Genomic DNA, 14,769 nt, shown 5'->3' with positions numbered 1-14,769 from the left:
GAAAGAGAAAGAGATTATTTAGATGTATAATCCCCTTTTAAAAATACATTGTCAGTGTGGGGCTTATAATACAATGTAATATTTAGCGTGGTGTTTTTAAGGCCTAAAAATAACTAGTGTATAAACAACAGAAAAATATAACTCTTGTAAACTTCATGAACACATCCATACTGTTTTCTTGGCAGCAATGCAGAAGTGCTTGGCCGTTGTTTTCTTCCAGTATATTTTTCAACTTCCCAATCTAGCCTACAACTCTGGAATTCCCCTCTGCACGTACTAATCAAGCCTGACTCTCCTTCACTTCTGATCCTAGATAAGGCCAGCCAGGTGCAGCAACCTGCTCAGGTATATCTACAAAAGCCTGCGGATTTTTTTAAAAAATATTTGCCAGATGCTGGAAAGACAAGTCTCCCTGGACACAGTTTGAGTAAGAAGACAAAGAGAACCACAGATCGGTCTTCAGACTTCTTGCCTGGTGCTTACAGTCAGGGAGGAATGGCTTAGGCTACTTAGATAGCAAGAGATACATATTCTCTCAACATTCATGTGAAGCACAGGGTCCACACGAAGGACTGTCACCTGGTTGCTATCAGATTTGTTCTTCTTGTAGATCTTCTTAAATTTAACAAGCTGTTGAACAATTACTGTATTTTCTACTTGCAAGGGCAATTCCCACAGTTAATTATCCCACCACGTTACCCAGATTGCAAAATGTGGGGGATAGGGCAAAGTTCCTGGGATATTTCCATTTTCTGTGACTGATGGAAACTGGAGCATGACGCTATCCAGAGGGTGGAAAGAAAGACGAAATTATTTAGACAAACGTAATGTTGTCTTCATAGACCCTTACAAGAACCGTGCTTTCTTGAATGCCATGGTTAGCTTTGTAATTCATTATTTTCTCTCTAACATTAAAAGAAAATACCCCACTAGGGGCGCTCCTCTGACATGGGAATCTTAAATGTTTCCTATAAAGACCACTCAGCCTAGAGAATACTTCCTGTTATTACAATGAATAGAACAAGCATTTATCTGATAAAAATACAGCCATGTCTGTTCTAAGAGACTTGAGCTTTCCTTCAAATGATACCCTCCTATGACTATTCAGAGAAATTAAAACCAGCCTCTTCCCTTCAAAGCACATGGGAAAAAAACAAAACCAAACTCCAGATAATTCCCCTGAAATATTTAAACTTGGGTTGCCCTCCACCCACTGAACATAATCATTACTGAGAACTGATTTTAAAATAACTGTCTTTATCTCTATTAAGGGGAGATAGAGTATTCTTTCAGCCCTCTACTATCGTAATCTCAATGTGGGAATTTCCTCTTTGAATCTCCCAGACCTGTGGCAAACCAGATTGCTCTTCCACTCCAAAATGCTCATCTTTCACAATGTTCCAGTATAGTTCCTAACTCAAACTATACGCACGAATACCTGCCTATTAGAGGGGGGAAAAAAGTGCCCCCAAAAAAGAAAAGTGCCCCAGAAAACTCCCCTTTTTTGTGCTCTCTCCTATAAGCAGCTAAAAATACTGTGAGGGTGAATAAGTGCATGTCGGGAAACAATATCCACCCACCTCTTTTGCAGCCATCTATGCTTTGCAAAATATCCAGGGGTGTCAAATTGGAGGGGGGGGGGTCAAAAAAATGGCAGCCACAATTATATGATCAAAGCCCCCTCCTTTTTTATGTGTGACATTAAAAAGGGGCACAGCTTGGGCAATGTGGCTGTGGCCAATATCTTGACTTTTTTTGACCTCCCCTCCCCCATAGACACCTCAAAAGCCTCAGTTAAAAGTAGGACATCATTCTGAGTTGGAAACTTTGAGATTTTCTCAGCGTTAGTGACATTCTCAGGGCAGAACTTTTAAAGCTAAAGCAGACCAGCTACACATTTCTTTGATTGTGGGAAGGCACGTTTTTGTATTTAATTTTCACTATCGTTAACCTTTTGCATTCTCATTTAGACAGGAATCTTGGGCAAATATTGTTAGAAAAGTTAAATATTTCAGAAGGCTTCCCTGCCTCTGTTCCCTGTTCAGAACATAATTGATTTTTGACATTCAAATTTTATTCATAGAATGGGATCTTATGCTCTCCTTGGAAGTGCATTTTCCCCATTTATCCTTTGTTTTCATTTGAAAGAAATCAATAACGGCAGACATTATGAAGCCGTTCTTCTCTCAAAGCATCAAGAAAGTCAAAATGAAGAGTGTAAACAATCCAAATTATCTGTACAAGCCTTTCTCTGCATAAGAAATTCAGAACCTGCATGGGAAACAGTAGAAGAAAAGCAACAGTGGTGTGTGTCTAGTGGCCTTTTAAATGCAAGATCCTTTATCCTTTATTTAAATCATCCCACAGGATGGCTTTGTTCATTTGATGAAAGGGTTGTCCAGAAAGTTCAGAAGATAATGGTGATTAATAATTGACAGAAATCTTTTTTAGCTGCCTTACTAATGGCAGTTCATGATGCAAGTCTACAAATGTTTACCAGAAACAAAGTTCGACTGTATTCAGTGGACTCTACAGCTACATAAGCAGCCTCCTTGTGCAAAATTACCACAATTTCGAAGTCTGGAATAGAACCTCACAAGAGGTAACCCCTGGTGAAAAACAGAATCTCACTTCTGGGATTGGCGGGCTATCACTGAGATGCTGCATCGGTCTCCCAGGAAAAATATCATGTTCAGGGAAAGCTCCACCAGTTCTATTAATTGGCCAAAGAAGAAGCAGAGAAGATGGTTTGCTGCTCCTTTCTACTCCTTCTACACAGGGCTGCACCTATTTAGTGCGGTGGGATAGTAATGATGAACTGATCAATGTTATGGACATTTTAATCCTAGTAGTAGCAGGTCCTCCCATTAAGATCAAGGAGACTTTTTTCACCAAAATTCTTAGTTTTCTAAATGGAAAGTCTGTTCTCCTCTGTTTACCTGTATGGAAAGAATGTTTAAAGCCCATACTGTTTCCAGTGCAGAATTTTCAAAATGCACCTATTTTTTCTATATACGCATCTGAGTTTTGGATTTCCTGATATATTCCAAAGAGTTGAAATCAGACAACTCATATAAAAATTCTGATGCAAAGAATTTAGGATTTCTCTTATTATATCAAGGACAAATGGTGATGCATATATATGTCCATGTATAAGTGTGTGCATATATATGTGGGTATGCATACACACACACACAGTAGAACCAAGGAACCTTTGCAAGGATAGAAAAGTATGGAGAGATATAAGTGAATCATTTGATATAAACTAGATCTCATTTGGTTTTCTTTTCTTTTTTTCAGCTCTTGCCTTTAATTGCTTTGACTTACCGTCTCTTACTCTTTTCCTGCACTTTCCATACCTTTGTTTACCCTGAAAGGGGATCGTGTGATGCATACACATGTATGCGTTCATGTATATCAAAATCCTCCTCCAGCTCTAACTCTAAGATGCAGTAGCTTCACCAGAGGGCCTTAATGCCCCACAACCTGACAGTCAGACATAACTGGTTTTGACAAATGATATCACCTCCTGTCAATGCAAGGCAAACAGCACTTGGACTTCATTCTGAAGCTTCAAGCAGCTGCTGTTATTCCAGGTTGCAGGTGGGCAAAAGCACAGGTGACATAATGGGGAGTGAACTAGGAAGGAAACTGATGCAGCAACTTGAGCAGGAAGTCAAGGAATAGTATTTCTTGTCATACAGTAAGAGCCTGTTGTAATTCAGGATACACCAAGAGCACCTACGGCTGGGCACTGAATTGTCAGGGTAGGGAGGAGAGGATTTTGCTATCCTCTAATGGTGACATCACTCACACTGTGCTCTAAACACTAGAACAGCCCTTCATGTCTGAAATTTACTGTTAAGAATGGCTTTGAAATATATGTCTTGCTAATGACTTTAGGATGCTCATGCTTGGAAGCTTGCGAAGTGCAATGGCCTTATATCCTTCAAAAAGGAAAAGCAGTATAATTTGAAAAACTGCAAATCATGACATCCAGCCCCTTCCCATCTTCTTATGGGCGATAGCAGCAGAGAGCTGAGGGGGGTAGCAGAAGGTGGAGAAGTAGCCATCTTGGCTATTGGCACCTTACCTAATGCCAAAAAAGAGTAAGAAAGATGGGATGGCACACTGCCTGTTGCCAGATGCACTTACAGAGCCTAACTAAGGCTGGCAGGAAGTAAATAGGCCAATCCACTTACAGTTGTGCTTATTCGTGAAAGACACACTTCATCTTTTATCCAGGTTCCAAGAGATGAAGCAGTAGCAGTGTCTGAGCCAGTCCAAAAGTCAAAACACCAATAAGTAGTCTGAGCAGAATGGTCAAGGTCCAGGGGGGATCCTGTATCATCCTATCTACAGCTTTTGGGCTGCCTAGTATTTTTAACAGCAGCTTGTTATCTAAAAAGCTAGGAGATGTCTAATTTTGCTGAAGTGATGTTCTCAAAAGAAAACTTGCAAGTTCCACAACATTCAGTATCCAGTAGAAGCAATTAACTTTGAAGTAATTTTCTCCAGTATGGATGGTTAAAGGGTTTACTGGATTAATAGTTCTGCTTGACTGATCACTTATACTTAAAATATGAGGAGGATTCAGCTTGCTGGGAATCTAAATTACTTTTCAACAATGAGTGCATTTCGATTCATTCAAAAAAACCTGTTCATAATTGTATTCTTCTGGATGTCTTCCCCCTCAAGGAAAAACTCAATAGCCCTCGTCTAATGCACCAAGATGCAGAACCGTGCTGAAACTGCCAGTTTTACAAAGCCTGACTTTACTGGAGGAAGCAGCAATAAACCATGGCACTTTTGATACCAGGAAGCAGAATTTATATGTCATGCCAGTAACAGGTTGCTAGTCCTTTTGTAGAACAATGTGAACAGAGAGGTCAGCCCAGAGGTTTTATATTACATATTCAAACTCAGGCTACATCATATATGTCATAACTAATTACAAAAACCCCTCTCACAAACCTATGTATTGTAACTGAATAAAATAAGCAATCTAATATCTATAGCTCCACCTCAAGTCTAGCTAGGCTCACTAAGCATGGGGGAAGGGAGGAGGTGCTACTGGGAGGGATGAAATAAAAACACTAGGAATGTATGCCAAGATTATATATTCCCAACACAGTCACCAAGGTGTGAATGTCTTCTCAGCTGTTCAGCCAAAGCAAGCAAGCAGCTATATTGAGTAGCAGCAAGACCATACTGTTTACTACTCAGGACATGAAAAACAAAAAAAGACAAGCATTGTTTTAATAATCAGGAAGGATACAGGTGGTCCTCGCTTAACGACCACTCGTTTAGCAACCATTCAAACTTGCAACAGCACTGAACGAGTGGTACTTATGACCAGTCCTTGGAGTTCTGGCTGTTGCAGCATCCCCATGGACATGTGATCACGATCCGGGTGCTCAGCGCCCAGCTTGTGATTACAATGTCACAGTGTCTCACAGTCACATGGTCACCATTTGCAACCTTCTTTGCCTGCTTCTGACAAGCAAAGTCAATGAGGAAGCTGGCAGGTGGTCACAAATGGTGACCACGTGACATCCTCATTTAATGACCCACAGTGATTCACTTAACAATGGGACTGTCAGAATTGCTGTTGCTAAGTGGCGTGGTCATGTGTGTGAGGGTTCTTTGTTTTCCAGGGACTAGACACACCACAGTGTAACAAAGCTATATAAAATGCTTTATTGTAGCACACACCTTCCCCAACAACAGACTGTCACTTTCCACAGTCCACGGTTTTAGAACTGGACTCCAGTTCTGTTCTAAAACAAGTCAATGAAAAAGAGTCATCCCACATTAATTTATGCTTTGTGAGGCTTGAAAGAGCTCACTTATCCCTCCATAGGGCATACACACAAATTCACTTATTGGTTTGTTTGCTTATGAAATGTATAGGCCACCCCAATCTATTACAGCCCCAGCAGCTTACAAAATACAGTAGGAGTACAAAATGGCTCACCTGGATATGAAGCCTTCATGGATTCTACCCCTCCCACATTCTGGAACATCCATGCCAATGTAGACTCAGTCTGGACCAGCAAAATGGACACGAGAAAATCAAAACCAACTATTTAAGTCTCTTTATTACTGGGTCTGAACCACCCAATCAAGACAGCTCAAAAGATGCAGCATATATTTCCTTCAGCTGCTACTTGCTCCCATCACTTTCCTTTTGTCCTGGAAGGAAGGAAGGAAGGAAGGAAGGAAGGAAGGAAGGAAGGAAGGAAGGAAGGAAGGAAGGAAGGAAGGAAGGAAGGAAGGAAGGAAGGAAGGAAATAATTTATCCTTTTCTGAAGAACACTTTAAGCCCTTTATCTGATAGTCAATTTGGAGAGGCCTAGGCCTTCCAAGACTTCTTGTCAGGTTATAGTCCTGAAGATAGTTTGGCACCAAAAAAAACCAAAAAACAAAACCTGTTAAAATAGAAACAACAAGAACAGCAACCCATGGATAAATGTTAGGCTTAAAGAAAAGGATTCAGCTTCAGAAGCTGAAGCGTGAACAAAGGAACAATGCATATATCCAAAGTGATAATTAGGCCTCAGAAAAAGACTAGCTTGAAGGAAACTATACAAGGCTTGTTTTGAGCACTTACCCCAAAACCCAAATTCATATGCCACTGCACATAAAAGTTCAGCTGGGTTATATTCTTGCATCCTGGAAAAATTCACTCCACAACTTTTTTTGATGAGGTATTAGGGTTTTTTCCCTTCACAACATTGCTCCCAAGAAAACGGCAAAAGAAGAAAAGTCTCCAGCAAATTCCTGCTAAGCTATTGAACCTCAAAGAGAGAGGAGTTGTTCTCGCTGAGAGATTTAGCTCCCCTCCCCTCCCCTAAGCTTGCCATACTAGGTGTAGAAGAAATTGGTCTGGAAATCAGTTGTGAGCATGTTCTGACTTAATAGGAATGTAGCATTGCCAGAGATGCTTGTTACACCAAGTTAGAATCATAATCAAAGCCTCAGACAGATCCAGGATAGAAATGAAACCATGGTTACATGTAATTGCTTGTCTCTGTAGAATATAAAGCATTTTGTTGTCTCATAATACCACACAGGAAGTGGTAAAATCACTAATGAAAACCATATGGATTACTCTGACTCAAGCAAGCTACAACTTTAACAAAAATCCATGTCTTTGCTATTTTCTGAAACTTGGAAAAACTTCACATACTAGAGTAAAGAGCAAGAATGTAGGCCTAAAGTGATTGTTCATGTAGAACACATACCCACACAACACACACACTAAATAATTTAGCTCACTTAGCTTTTGTAATCATATACCTCAAAACTTGTTTTAAAATTGAGGTATTTAAAATTCTTGTCTCTGAAATGCTGAAAAAAGCATCCGTATGTGAAGAAAATGCTTTGGCATATAATCTAGGAACATATTAACAATCAAGGAAAATCAGACTTTGATACAGACAAAATATGAAACTGTCATCATTCTTCCTTAGAATGTTCTGTGAGGATCTATTTTAAAATGCATCATCTAAGAAATTATCCTGGCCTAATTGCATCAAGCAGAAATCCTGCCTGAAATAGGAAATGATAGAATTTTTTTTTCCGCTAAAAATTATCCAATCCTTCCTCTCTCCTATCCTACCAATATGTCTTTTTATATATGTATAATTTTTATTGAAAGAGAATTTTACACAAAATTTTAAAACTACAGAAACATAAAAAGTAAAGTAGAAAAAAAGAAAAGTTATATGCAAGAATAAAAGAAAAAGTGAGAGAGAACAGAAGATGAGGAAAAAGATAGCTAAAGAAGTGACTTCCGATCTTCTTTGTATCAGTTACAAACATAATAATCACCATTTCTACCCTCCCATATTACATATCTTGCCCCCCTTCTTCCCATAAACAACCCTTTTTAATCAGTAAATCCAGATATCACCAGTTCATTTTAATCCATTTTCAGCAGAAAGTCCATAAAGAGTTTCCAGTCTTTTATAAAGGTAATTGTTTCCCCTGCTTAATCAAACAAGTCAATTTAGCCATCTCTGCAAGTTCTGCCATCTTCACAATCCATTCCTCCATTGTGGGTATTTCTGTTTTTTCCATCTCTGTGCATATAATAGCCTTGCTGCAGTTACCATAAATAAAACCAATCATCCATGAGTCTTTCCTAATTAACTACCCCTAAGTCCTAATAAGAAAAATTCCAGTTTCATCTGAATGTTAATTTTTAAAACTCTCTGCATCATTGTGTGTACCTCCAATATATCTTTAAACATATACAGACAGGACCAGGTAGCTACAAATAGGAAAGCTTTACATGCACCCAAGGATTAGACTGTGTTCAAACACTTATGAATTGACCTTCTGTTAAACAGGAAGGTTGTGCAAGTATTCAGTGGTAGATTCAGTTAGAGGGGAATCTGGTTGGATCTCCAAACTGATTTGGATATGAACACTTATCAGCAAAAATGGCTTTTGCCAAACCAAATTGGATTAATTCTGAACTGACTACAAATGCATCTGACTGATTTTCCAAATTGAACCAGTTATTAAAATCAGACTTTACTAGATTTTTCCAGACTGATTCAGCAAGTACACACAGGAACCACTAGAAAACAGATGACTCGGTTTTCCTCGGGCCTCTGGTTGGCTCATTTGAATTTTCACTCTTTTCTAGGGAGGCGGCAGCTGGCCAGGAATTAAAATTAAACCCTTTCATATTGTGGATTTCCATGGGCTCTCATTTGCAAGAGTTATTATCAAGTTATTCTTGGGATTATGGCCCCATTGTTCATTCTGTCATTATTATAAAAGCAAGTCAATGATAATTTCTCAGTTTTAATTTGCTTGGTTCCTTAATGTTTAAAATTGTAGTTGATTAGTTCTTGTGCCCAGAGAAGGCTGGCCTTATCATGCTGGATTGAATGGCATTTGCTAAAGAACTGCTAGAAAGCAAGCCTCACCTTTCCATGAGTGCTATTAGCCATATGCCTGGATTTTCACAAATTCAGGCTCAGAATTATTAATAAACATGCTGGTCATGGCAACAACTGCTAAGTACTTGACAAAGGGCAACCTATCTTGCAGTTTAGAAGTGCAGAGGCCTGGAAAATAAGGCAAATAATTTCTTGCATACAATCAGAATGTCAAGAACCTCAAATACCAAGTGGAGGATCTTCCATTCTAGAATTATTATATTGTGGTACAGAAATTAGAAGGAATCTAGTAGCACTGCTTCCAACTAAAAATGATATTGAAATGCATAAGCTTTCATGAGCTGCAGCTCACTTCATTAGATGCACTGGAGTGGCTGGACTGATGTAGGAGGTAAAATGGGATGAGGGGGTGGGGGGGAAGAGGAGAGTTAGAAGAAAGGGTGGTTATGCAGATGGAGGTTGTTTATAAGACAAATTACAAGTACCTTATCAGTTAGCAACTCTAATGTGTTAAAAATCCATTGTGTTTCTGGAGACCTCAGTGATAGCCTGAAACCTTTTGTTGTAGGTGAGTCTCAGCAATGCCTCCCTCCATTATGCTGGAAAAGTTTCTTTTTTCCAAGGTGGCTATTTTGGGAACTGTAATGGGACACCCTAGCAGGTTAAAATGCTCTGATATTTTGTCCTTGTTTTAAGTCCTGATGTCAAACTTGTGTCCATTAATTCTTTTAAGCCAAATTTGGTCTGTTTGTCCTATGTAGAATCCTGAAGGGTATTATTATCACATTAGAGGAAGAGAACGTGAAGGCACCGCCAATCTTGTATATGAATATGCTGGAGTCTGTGATGCTGTTGGTGTAAATATGGGCACAGCAGATATTTGTTGCAGGGTCTGGTTCTCAGGTTAGCATCATTGTTCTGTTGTTTCTTGTTGCTTATAAGAATCTGCTTTATGTTGGGTAGTTGTCTGTATGCAAAGATAGGCCCGCCATCCAGGGTTGAAAAATGTGGTGCCACTGTCAAGTATGGGTTATAACTTATAATAATGCATTTGAGTGGCTTGAGCTGTGAGCAGTGAGCAGTGAGCAGTGAGCAGCAGATGACAACTTGTGAAGTTCTGTTATTCTGTTTTTGTGGCCAGTCTTTTAATAGATCTTCCCTGGGAATTGATCTGGCTCTATTGATTTGTCTATTGATCTCATTGGGTGGATAGTTCAGTCTCCTAAAAGCCTGGTTTAATTCCATCAGTTGAGCTTCTCTGTCAAGTGGGTCAGAATAAATATGGTTGTAGTAGTAAAGCCTGGCTATAGATGATAGATCTGGTGGTGTGTTCTGGATGGAAGATGGAAGCATGTAGGCTTCCTGTATAATGTGGTGTTCATGTGTCCATTGTGTAGTTTTACCATGACATCAAAAAGTAGACTTCTTCTGTAGGTACCTCAAGGATAATGTTCATGGCGGGGTGGAAGTTGTTGAGATCATAGTTGTTTGCTATATTTAGCTACCTATATTCTTACATAACCTCTCTTCACATAAACAGAGTTCTGACTGTGGTCCTCCTATGACACTACTTCTAGACGATCAACCCTCCACCACCAGCTCTGATCCTCACCTACTGAGCCTGAATTCCAGCCATCATGAAGAAACCATACCATGTCTACTTGACATAAACTGCACAAGAGTAGAAAATCCGCAGCACATATGTTAAATGTAGGCTAGTTTATAAAGTCATCTGACAGGCAGTACCGTGACTTTTTTTTTTCTTTTTCTTTTGTCAAAGCTATCTTCTGCCAGGAGTTTAACAAACATGCCACTTTGCAAAACAGAGAGGCTAATCCATAGCTAGCTTCTGTGAGGGTGAGTGAGCTGTCCCTCAAGGGCTTGAAAATTTAGGTCAGTTGGCAAGCAAAACATCAGTGAAAGGCTTTATTCCTCAGGTGCGTGGCTGTTGTGTCCCCCGACTGAAGATAGCTCTTGTAGCATTATAATGTTGCTCAGAGTGGTGATGCATAGTATACAGATACATCAACAGAATCTCAAAGGCTGAATTACAGCCTTATTAAGGCAGGAAGCAATTTGTAATGGAGATGAAGGGTGGTTGTTTTCCTGCAGATGCTTAGTACTGAACTAGGTAGCATCATCAGTGTGAGGGAGAGTGGGGTTTGCTGGCTCTTTATATATGGTAGCTTGCCCTGCCCAGTCTTGGTGGGAGTGGGGCTTCCTCTCTGAAGGTTCCTTGCTTAGGCTATGTTTCCTCCCTGATTGTTTATCTGGTGCTCTTTCCTGTTTATCTGGATGTTGGCTATCGGAGGGGATGAGTTCTAGGCTGTTTGTTTTCTTCCTAGGTGTTTAAATGGGGTTTACTTCTATGTATCCATTGGTGGCTGTTGCCTGCCAAAAGCTTCCAGGAATTCCCTCGCATTTTTGGATTTGGCTTGATCTGAAATGTTAACAGTTTCCAGTCAAAACTCTGGCTGTGTCTATCCATGTGTTCCAACCCTAAGGAGTTTTCATCATGTCTTCTGACTGCTAGTTGGTTTTTTGGGATGGAGCTAGCAGTCTTCTACTAGTCTGTCCTATATAGTGGCTGTTACAGTCCTAAGTGCTGGTATTGTGCTCTTCTTTTGGGAGGCCATTTACCTGAAAATCAAAAATATGATATTGTAACCCATCCCACCCTCCCTGGCTAGTAGACAGCATAACAACAGAAGTTTATCTAACCCAAGCATCTTGTTTCCCATAGTGGTCAGTCAGAAACTTTCTTTATCACTGTTGGTCTTTAGCAACTGGTATTCAAAGGCATATGAAGTGTTTTCCTGGAGCAAATTAGTATACAGCCAACAGGCAGTATTGTCACTGACAGTTTTTGCCCTTCATGCATTTATCCAGTGCCCATATAAAGGCACTTATAAGAAAAGTCTTAAGGAATGTGGAAAGGAAACCAAGTCTTATTTGCAGAGGAGTTGTACATTGCCTACTTTTTGACAGATTAGGGTGGGAAACAAATATAAATTAATTATTCTACCCACCCTGTTTCCATCCTCTGCCATTTAATGCAGATCTGGCTAGAGAAACTGAAGGATTGGGATGTATTTGACAAAGAAATATTTCTGGCTGGATGTGAAGTTGCACAGCTGCTTGGCTGGCATTCCAAGAGCAGTAGGTAGTTGCAAGCCGAAAATGTAACTTGAAATAGCTTTCTAACACTGCTGCTTCAGACTGCACACACAGCAAATAAACAAGACCAGAGAAATTCATTATCCTGCATCTTTATACTTTTTCCATCATTTCCCAGCTAGGAAATTATCGTCTGCAGGAGTCCAAAGTGCTTTTGATTAATCAGATAATACATACAGTACTGTTTAGTTTGGAAAGCAAACAAAGTCATTTTCTGTTATGGTTTTTCACCCATAATTCTTAATGCAGTATACTTGAAATGCCATATACATATCCTTCAACTGTGGGGGGTGGTCAAGGGGGGGAAGGAGGGTCAAATAGCAACAGCGATGTAATGCCAGTGCAGTGCAAGTTCCACCCCTTTGGAACATCCATTGTGGTTTTGCATGAACATATGATAGATAGCCAAGAAGACAAATGGATCATAGAACAAGTCAAATGATCATATTTTGGGTGCATTATGCAAACCCAGATCCCTTGAAAAGTCTGTAACATTGGAAAACCTGGAAGGAAAGTGAAAAGGATGACCAGCAGCAAGATGGATGTACTCGATTACGGTGGCAATGAGCACACTGTTGAAAGACATGAAGGGCCAGCCTTGGGAAAGATCATCCTGGAGAAGGTCTGTCAATGTAGTCTCTAACAGTCAACAGTTACTTGATGGCACATAATTAATCAAGCAGAGCTACCTCATTTTGTCACACTTAATATTGTTGCCAATTGTTTTAACTCATCTATAAAATTGGGGAGGGGTGTATCTGTTTAACATCTCAGATTTAATCAAAATGAAATTAAAATATTTTTAAGTCAGAATTTGTTTCTAGGGTTAGAAGAATCAGAAATTTACAAATAATTTCATGTTGGAGTGATTTCTCTCTGGAATATCCTGATTTATTTCTGAAAATTCAAATGTTCCAGGCCATGGTTCTTGTAGTTCAGCCACTGGGTTATCAGAAACCAGGAGTGCTTCATTGTGTTTTGGAAATGTCCACAAAATCATGGTTTCAGCCCAGCCCTTTAACCCAATGAACGGCTGGACTCGAGAAACTCAGTTACTCATTTATTAAGGCACCTTAGTAATTGAGGACTCCTTCCCAAGAAGAGAGCCCCAAACATAGAAAACATGTATCTTTTATACTTCTCAAAGACAGCATCATTATCGGAAATTTCATGATTGGTTACACAGTCGAGCATGTGCACTCAGTAACTAACATCCCATAATAACACTATACATTTTCAAATTATATGTGCCAGTGTCCATGACAATGTTTCTTCAAGTCTTATCTAGTTTCATATCTGCTTCTTTTTTTCTGTCTTTTCCTCTCTGAATTCCCTGGACTTGACAGCTATTTCCCTTATCTAATCAACTTCTTCCCATTCCAGCCAATCTGCAAACTTAAAAGGGCAATTGATGGCATGCTCTGTTGAGGAATGCGAGTCTGGTAGTTTATTGTTTACATGTTTTGGTGAGGAATGAGAGTCTGGTAGTTTATTACCCCAGTCTGACTCCAATTTTATTAATTAACTCCACTTTTGCTGATATCAGAAAGGAAATCATTTTTCCTGCCTCCTGCCTTTGCAGCTTCTCTTTCTTATCTCATCTTTTACCAAACCTATGATCCTATAATTTTTTTGGCTGACAGGAAACACGTAGGGCAGTATAAACCCTTTGTACAGTTGCTTTGAGAAGGTTCTTTCTAAACCCTCTTCTTCTGCTTTTCAAAGGCATACTATAGCCACTTTAGAGGCCTCCTCCATGCACATAAAGCATTTCTGCCAAGGTTGTCTGCAAAGTGAAGCAATGAAAACTTCATTTCAATTAATGTATCTTCTGTAAGCTCAGACAATGTGGAGAGACCTTGAGATGGCCCTGAGCGCTTTGATGCTCTGAGGAATAGGTTCGTTAGCTTTTGACATGTGGGAATTGCATTTGTCTTTTCTAACGAAGCCAGAGGAATATAGTTGGGAAGGACCCAAACATATAATAAAAGGAAAAAAGAGAATGATAAACTCTATAAACTGTGCTTTGTAGAGGTGGCTCTAAAGCACACACTGTATAACAATGTCAGAATAATACTTTAACAAAAACTTTGGTATAATATTCTCTTGAAATCTAAATCTAAAGAGTGTGACTTAAAGATGTGTAATTTTCCCAGGGTATTAAAATTGTTGTATATCCACAAGAAAATAGCATTAATAATAGAAATTGTAATTGCCTGACAAAAAAGTCAAATGTCATTTTTGCTAAATTGAAATCACAGTCAGTCTAACAGAGTAATTAAATAAAAGCTGCAACATCTGAAGACTGCAAACATTTTTAACTGATCTCTTTTTTATCCAGGGGGGGAAAAAAGGAATATTTGAACGTTTCTGTATGTGAGTGCAACATGAACCCCTAGCAATATAAGCTCTCAGTATTCCTGTTAGGTAGGAAATTACCCAGTATGATTGGTAGACTAATCTTTTCTATCTCTAGTAAGGTGATTAACTCCCCTTGAAGTTAAATAATGGGGAAGGAGTTTGCTGGAGGCTTTTGTTCTTTTACATTTCTCTAGAGAGCAGCAGTCAACTTTGGGGAAGGAAGGAAAGAAATCTAAGTGCCAAGGTGTGAGGCAAAGTCTTCTAGGACTCAGGAAGCAATTAAACTCATCCAGGCTTCTAGATGCAGTGAGTG

This window comes from Python bivittatus, unplaced genomic scaffold (assembly GCF_059951505.1).
Source record: "Python bivittatus isolate LINGU-HERP-01145 unplaced genomic scaffold, Pbiv_v1 ctg000400_np1212, whole genome shotgun sequence".
NCBI lineage: Eukaryota > Metazoa > Chordata > Lepidosauria > Squamata > Pythonidae > Python > Python bivittatus.
The sequence above is the reverse complement of the archived record's forward strand: the minus strand, read 5'-3'. Positions refer to the sequence as shown.